At 39.2% G+C, this 8,489-nt stretch overlaps 1 protein-coding gene across 1 annotated transcript in view; it reads left to right on the top strand.

Moving 5' to 3' along the window:
• The first annotated feature begins 6,336 nt into the window (after positions 1-6,336).
• Positions 6,337-8,489, top strand: part of LOC112403570 (E3 ubiquitin-protein ligase RING2) — a 52,358-nt gene continuing 50,205 nt past the window's right edge. Inside the window, exon 1 of the mRNA XM_024751119.1 lies at positions 6,337-6,439. The gene's annotated coding sequence lies outside the window, so the exon portion shown is untranslated. The remainder of the gene's footprint in view (positions 6,440-8,489) is intronic.

Raw genomic sequence — 8,489 nt, forward strand, 5'->3', positions numbered from 1 at the left:
ACCTTGTTTCAAGTGCTGAATAATGACTGGTGTTGAAAGATGAGTAATGACATTTTGCCCTCCTGCTACTTTCACTCTGGGAGGAGGGGGGACATACTTGTACACTGCTAATCTAAGCAAGTGAATTGGGGAGAAAAGACACTAAATGTGGTTTGAGAACTAGTCAAACTTTGAGTCCCAATTGGAATTTAGGATTAATATATAGCATTTTAAACTTCTACTCTTGGTATGAAATGTTACTGTGTTTTGACAAGACTTTAAAATCAACATCCAAATGCAGTTCTACCTGAAAGTCCCCCAATAACAAACTTTCCTGTTGGTCAGAATTTTTCTTAGGGTAGCTGCAATAACATCACGTGACATTCCTAACATGGGCTCTCCTGACCCAAGATCATTCCTGGAGTATTCATTTCCAAAGATAGCAACCTCATTCCTTCTCTGTTCTTTTCCACTGAAGAGGTCTGTATTTTCTGTTTGTTGACAGAGATGGCTCTTTTTCCATACCATGAATGACATGGTGTCTACGGGTTATATTTGTGACATCTTCTTGTAATGTAATTTGCATTCACTATGTGTGAAGCCACAAGCTAACGGCTTAGATGAGAATATGGCCAAGCCTAATTAAAGAGCCAAGTCAGGAAATGAATAGGTTGGCAAATAGCTAAGAACTGGACCATGTAGAAGAAAGGACAGCTGTGTTGAGCTCAGGCCCAGAGTAGTCTTTTGAATTTTAGGAGAGGGAGAGTCAAAACAGGGCAGCTAATGTGATGAAGTCCAAAAGTGAAACTGGAGCTAAGGATGTATGAGTCAAGAAGTCAAGGAATTGGAAATCCACTAACTCTGAACATCAATACTGTTCTAGAACAAAAGCTGATTAGATCAGAGGATGAGTGAGTATTGGAGAGGGACACAACCAGGTGAGTTAGGCCACCCGTATATACCTAACAGGATACTATGACAAGAAGATTTATTTGCAGCTACCTGTATCTTATCTTACTCCATATGTGGCAGAACTCATAATTCTTAAGGAACCACAGTCAATTCTGATCTTATAAGCATGACTTATGAAATGTGTTTATTTAAAAATGATGAAACAATATATACAATGGAATATTAGCCATAAAAAAGAATGAAATCTTGCCATTTGGGACAACATGGATGGACCTGGAAGGTGTTATGCTTAGTGAAATAACTCAGACAGAGAAAGACAAATACTGTACGTTTTCCTTTACGTGGAATCTAAAAAATGAAACAAACGAACAAATATAACAAAACAGAAACAGACTCACAGAACAAACTAGTGGTTTCCAGAGGGGAGGGGGCAGGGGAGGGGCAAAACAGGTGAAAGGCTTAAGCGGTACAAACTAGCAGTTATAAAATAAATACGACACAGAGATGTAATGTACAGCACAGGGAAGATAGTCAATACTTTATAATATTGTATAATATTTGTGGTGTGTAGTCTATAAAAATATTGAAATACCATGTTGTACACCTGAAAATAATATACTATTGTAAGTCAACTATACTTCAATAAATTTTTTAAAAAATATAAAACAAAAAATTTTCTACAGACTAAAATCCTTAGGAAAAAATCTCTTCCCGGATGTAACACATAAAACCTTGGTATTCTAGGTTGACCAGAATGGTTTTCAGATTTACCTGAATTGTAACCTACTTCAGTATGTTATTCAATGTATATTTCAATGGTTTACTTTTGTGGAGTATTAAAGGCTAATGGATACTGCAGGGTTTTCTACATCTTGATGTAGTCTAAAATAAAACAAAATTTTCTTTGCATGGTTGGGATCTGGCAGTTCTTTTAAATTCTTTACTGAAAAACATTTCCAAGAAATGTGTTAGATAAGAGATGTCTTTACCCTCCACTCTCTCACCCACAAAAACTATTCTTCCATGCTTGTTTTAAGTGGGAAAAATTAAATTGTCCAGAAGGGCAGTTTGAGCAAGCTGTAACTTGATTTAAATATTTCGCACTCTTCATCTGTACTTTCCCCTGGGATCTTCCAGCCTTCTTTTCCAGAGAAATTTCCATTTTAGTTCTAAGTTTTGATCTTAATTATCTATCCCTTGCTAGTTTCCAGGATTATTCTTGGTGTTCCTAGATCAATGCCAAGGCACAGTTCTCATCTCTTGCAGTAAACATTTTAAAAGGAAAAACCCTGCAAAGTTTCTTTGAATAGAATAAACTTACTTCACATTAGAAAACTAAAGCCAGTTAATTATTAAATCATACTTTATTTTATATATCAAGTTGGATATCACAATAATATCCTCCATCATTAACTACAAAGAAACAGTTGGCGAGTTGTGCTGCATCAGAATGAAAACTTTTATTCTTTTGCCTTTTTTCAAACACATCCTAGTTCATTATTTTACTAAAAGGCACTAACAGATGTTAGGCAGAATGTGGCCACATCTGGGACATATAAAATACCATTCCAAGTCTCCATAGAAGGGAAATAGCAATATTGTTTAGTTCTCCCCAAAAGCTCTACCAGCCCATCTCATTTAATCTGTTTAAGCTGAACAGTTAAGAGTAGCATCAATTATTTTGGTTGTCTTAGGAATATAAAAAGGAACAATGAACTAAAACACCAAAAGGGAAGTGTCACAAAAAGAAATGCACTATGTTGAAATACAAATTAAAAAAACTTCACTAAAGCTTGTGGCTAGAGCTATATTTTTTCAGCTGAAGAGGTAGTAAATCTTGAGTTGCCTGCTTCCTGAAGCCACCTTGAATTATAGGTCTCTTTAGGCCTTTCTACAATGTTGCTACTTAATTTGACCCTTTCAAAGAAAGCACAACACATCTAAAAAATGGCAAATAAAGATTCTGGTAGAAGATATATTTTGACAGTTTACATATATATATATATTTATATTTTTATATACATATATAGTGATTAAATCCCAAGATATTCCAGTCTTTTAACCTACCTTTTAGTTTTAATTTTGTTTTGTTTTCTTAACTTTTCTAAGAAAACAAAAACAAAACCTGATGGTTTTTTGTCAACAGATCAGGTTCATATACTATTATATTTAGCATTATCTCTGGCTTCTTGAAAGTAGACCACATTGAGGACTGGAATAAATACTAGTGTTGAGAGGAAGCTCTGGAGATGTTTGCCTCAGACTGCTTACCCATTAGAAAGAAGAAAAATGCTGGAGTTGTGTATGCAGCACATAGTGGGAAGGCACGTGTGGCATAATGGAATGTATCCTGGACTTGGAGTCAGATTACCTAGCTTTGAGCCTCAGCTCTGCCACTTATGAACTCAATGTTTGGGAGAGTTAGTTAACCACAGAAATCACATTTCCCTCCTCTGTGAAGTAGGAATAATACCTTGGAGAACTGTTCTGAAGAGTCAGTGAAATAATGGATATAAAAGTGTTCTGTAAGCTGTGATATATACATAGCTTGTTATTAACAAACTATTGGTGGCCTGCAATTTTCACCTCAGATAAGCAGACAACAATTAGATACTTGGAGCACAGCTGAAAAGAAATCCATGGAGTGGATATAGAATAGGCAGACGTGAATTTCCATTTGAGACACACTGCCTAAACAGAGAAAGCCTCTGGGGGACTAAATGCAATCTTGATAGGAATGTCTGCTTTTAAGTGGTAAAGTGAGGTAAACCAAGCTCATATGAACTATTCTATTTCATATACACACTGGGATCAAAGATTCCCAGTCTTTCATTCTCTTAACGCCTATTTAAGGAGCATCTATTACATGCCAAGCATTGTGCTAGGTATACGCTGGTGAACAAGATTTCTGCTCTCAAGGAACTTGTGTCCTAGTTACATTAATATCTTTATTCCAAGCACTCGGCAAAGTGTTAGCACATAGTAGATGCTCAATAAAAGTCGACTGAGCTGAACTAATCTAATTTTGTAGTATTACCATAGCAGAAAGCCAGTAAAGAGATGATTTTTGTGATCAGAGATATCTACCCAATTCACCATGTGATTAACAGGGTACTACTTCTGAAGTTTTGAGGGAAAAGAAACTTTCTAACTAGAGTTCATCTAGTATTACACAGCATTAATTTAATGTCTTCCTGCTTAAAATATAGTTATCACTTCCAATTAGTACATTTAACAAAGGAGCAGGGTGTTAGTAGAAAATGTTTTTCAGGGTGGTATCCCTCATGCCAGGTCGAAAAATTAGCAAAAAGAATATAGCCTGGATATGTCAAGTCACTATTGACAGGCTGACTATGGACTTGACATTGATTTAACACACAATTAAAGGGGAAGAAAAATGGAAAGACCATTCTATTTATATGATAATCAACTCTTAACAAGTACAGAGAGTTTATGTTTTGAAAGCATACCTTTCTTGAAGCCACTCAAAAGAGCTAGTGTTATGAAATAAAACTTCTTAGGGTTTTTTCATAATATCTAGAAGCTGACTGGTGGGGTCAGGGTGATTGACGTCAGTATTGGCCACCAATATCACCACTTCTTCTGAACTCGGTTCAGCCTCAGCTCAAGGACTCAGTCCCCTTGCAGATGCAGGAGGCTATGTAACTAGTTTTGGCCGAAGACACGTGATCAGCGATCTGTTTCCTTCCCAAGCTAAGGCTGTGAAAAGTTCAGAGGGAATCTTTACTCACTTTCTTCCTCTGCCACAGAGACTCAGTTGCTGTGTTCTGGGTGGTACAGCTACAAGACGGTGAGCCCTCTGTCAGTCTGGAGCCCTCTGTCAGTCCTGGAGTGACTGAAATAGAATGGTTCTGATTCACACGAAGCAGGAGCAAGCAATAAACTTCCGTTGTGTTATGGCATGGAGATTTGTTACTGTACCGTAACACAGCCTTTCCTGATTAAGGTACTCAGGGAAGGCCCGTAATACTCAGTCCAAGTTTCTGAGTAAGAGATAAAATAGATAATGAGTTCCATTAATTTGTCAGTAGCGTCTTTCGTATTAAGGATGCTAGCCTGAGGTCTAGCTTTTTAATCACATTTAATCCAGATATCCCATAAGTTTTCCATCAATTGTCCTGTGAATTTTTTTAAAGTACCATATTTAACTTTTATCCATAAAGTTCCTATGCTTTTTACAGATGATCACTTTCCTCAACAGCAATTGAATTTCTTAAACTAACCACACATTATTTTCATAAGCATTTTGACTAAAGCAAAACGTTCTGAATTATGAGCAGCATTAATTGAACATGTGCAGTTGTGAACAAAGAAGGGAGATGCTTCTGCAACTGCCCTGTCTCTAGAAAGTGGACCCTGTAGAAGCAGAAGCATTCCTAATTATTTTGATTTTTTTTTTTTTCCACATTGGAAAAAGACCTTAACCTTGAAGGGCTGGTAGAATCTGAGAATTGTCATTTCTTATTTAAAGCTTTAGATAGTTAGTGACAGTTTTGAAGTCACTGTCTTTGCTCTTGTTTACCTTAATGGATTGTTAGGTAGGGCACACAGTGTGTTGTGTTTAATATTTTAATGCCTGTCTTCTTTCTTTCTACCTATCCAAAGCTAACACTCACAGTCCTACTCGACTCCGAGTTCCTCAGGAAATCTCCCCTGAACACACCAGCTGGAACGGTTCCTTTGCTTTTCCAAAATCTTATGTAAATTCATACCATCTATTTGGCATTGCTTGTAGAGAGTTTTACAGAATTCAAAAGCTGGAAAGGACCTAAGAATCATTCAACACAATCCTCTCATTTTGCAAATGAGGAAGGTAAAGTCCAGAGCTATTATACAATTTAGTTAAGTCACATAGTTAAGAGACACATTGGAAGCTATAAACCCAGTTCCCCCAATTCCCAGTGCAGCCCATTCCTTCGTGCCACAAGTGCCTTCACATTAACTATCTGGTAGCGTTGGTTACCTTTTCCAGAGAACAGGTCATCTCACCAATAGTATATCTTGAGTTCAGGGAACTCTTTCACTTTGTTACTTCAGTTTGTAGCTTAATTTATACACATTTTATATACTCTTTGGTAGACTAACTGGTTGTGTTTTAGGGAGTCATAGGCGAGAGCAGGAGTCCGAACCCGATCCCCAGCAGCCGGCCAGGCAGGCTTAATGGGGGTCACAGGTAGGGTCAGGAGACCTCAAGAAGAGAGAACGCCGAGAACGAAGTGGCGCAGTCGTCATCCGGGCATTGGCCGGGGGCTCCGTTGCCCCGCGGAGGGCGCCGGGGGGCGGGGCCGGACGGCCTGGGGCGGGGCGGTGGCTCGGGTCCTCCTGGCAGCACGCGGCGGCGCCCCCTCCCCTTGCGCCACGGATGCGCGGAGGCCGGGGCTGCGGTGCGGCCCCCTCGCCTCCCGGGCCGGGGACCCCAGCCTCTCCACGTCCGCTCTCCGGGGGCGAACCGCGTGGAATGCAGGGTTTTCCTCCCCGGGCTTCCCCCTCGCAGCCGGGTGTGTGTGTCCGCACTGTGGAGGGTGAGGTAAGGGTGCTTTGTGCAAATAACCCGCTTCCCCCCGGGGTGCTGGAGTCAGGGTTCGAGCGTAGAGGCGCTCCTCGGCGTCGGGGTTCTCTGTAGGCAGCGGGGAGACCCCTCCTGGTTAAAACATTCCTGGACTGCCGCTTGCTTGCTCGGGAGTATCTGTTGCTGCTTTCTGAAACCGCGAGGTTGCCCCGGAGGAGTCGTGGGGGGAGGGGGTGTCTTGGTTTGTTTCTGATGGAAGCTTCGCGTTTTGAACCCAGTCGTGTACGCTGAGGTCTTTGGTACCGACTGTCGCCGGGGAGCCCTCGTCCTGGTTGTCAGGATCATTTCCCTCCTACAGACGTTGCCTCCCTGCTCCCAGAGATACTGTTAGTAAAAATTGGTCTCTAAAACTTTGAGGTTCATTCCGACTATTTGGCCCCTAAGACCAATTATAGGCTTATCTCCTTGAATCCTTTTGGGGTATCTATTGCCTGGCTGTCAGAAGTTTTAGGGAATGTGTACCTTTACGTGGTAAAATGGTTAGAAAATGTCAGGTTTCTCGAAGGTGTGTAAAGATACTTGTTTGCTGTGAAAAGGGTAGCTTTGCATTCGGTATTATAGTAATATGGTTTACTTCTTTTAAAAAGTAAAAAAATTGAGACATGGTTTCATTGTTTTAGACTGAGAATTATGTTAAAAACTAATGTATGTGTGATTTGCATCACACAGTCTACTTTTGGTAGTTCCAGGATGATCAGCTGGAATACTTAGTGTAATTGGCAGATAATCTACTTTCCTCACTTGCGTTAGAGTGTAGTTGTTGAGTATTTTAATAACTTAGATGGGTGTTAGAGCTTGGTTTTAAAGTGAGTGTTTCATCCTTTGACTTACAAAGCATTTAAATGGCAGCAATATGACTCTTGGTTATTCCTTTTTTCCCCTAAAATTTCTACTTGTCACAATCAACAGGTATCTTTTAAAATCTTGTTTGTACATTTAATGTGATTTTTAGTAAAATAATGGGTAGTTATATAAGACTCCATTTTCCAAGGCTAACACAGCAAATATGGCCCCTTACTTTTTCTAAGGATTGGAGATAATTTCCTTCAGGTACCGTTGTGGAATACACATTTGAGGTAAATTATAGTAGTGAAATGGAGAATTTATGAAGGAAAACTGCCTGAGTAGGCTAGTCCGCTTGAGTATTAGAAAAACATGCTGATGGTCCTCAAATGTGCTGCATAGAAAGATTTTAAATTAGAACCATTAATATACTGTAGGCAATGCAGACATTCAACAGACTGCGAATTTTGCGTTTTTTCCTCTGCCTGTGTGGAACACTCAGACTGCTAGCTCCCAGGTTTGTGTGGATAGAAATATGGAGCAGGTCAGCAAACATCTTTGGAATTTCATTTGTCTATTACTGACCTGCAGCATGTGGTGTCAGGTCTGTCTCTTTAATTTGATTTATTCGTGATTTGTGTTTATATTATGCAGTCTTTGGAGTAAAGGTGATATATGTCTAATGAATAATATATAACCAGATGTTTCAGTGACAGTTTCTTTTCTATACATTAGCACAGAAGCATAATTCCTTCTAGCAAGAAAAGTGAGTTAACATTAAAATGGACTTTATTAAAATTACGGCAACATTTCTGGTGTGACTTAAAGCACCTCACACCTTTGTATCGACTCATTTGTTAAATCTGGGGAAACTAGACAATGTATCACAGTTTGCAGTTTTTAAAAAGGGAAAAATACTATGAGATTATGTACAGTCTGACGGCATACAGATCTACACTTGTTTTTTAATTAATGCTTGTTACGCATGGTGTGGAAGACAGACATTGTCGTCAGACATTAGTTATTTAATTTCCTGATGTTTTTCATTTCTTTGGAATCTTTCAAGATATCAATAAGTTATTATAGTAACTTATTGAATGTTTATTTGCATTTAAGTGAGTAGATCCCCATATAATTTGGGTACAAAGGTACAGTAAAATTTACCCTGTCCATTCTCTGTAGATCTAGATATCCTGTCTTTTCCCCCCCCCCCACCCCGCCTTCC

The sequence above is a fragment of the Neophocaena asiaeorientalis genome, unplaced genomic scaffold (assembly GCF_003031525.2).
Source record: "Neophocaena asiaeorientalis asiaeorientalis breed wild unplaced genomic scaffold, Neophocaena_asiaeorientalis_V1.1 scaffold67, whole genome shotgun sequence".
Classification (NCBI taxonomy): Eukaryota; Metazoa; Chordata; class Mammalia; order Artiodactyla; family Phocoenidae; genus Neophocaena; species Neophocaena asiaeorientalis.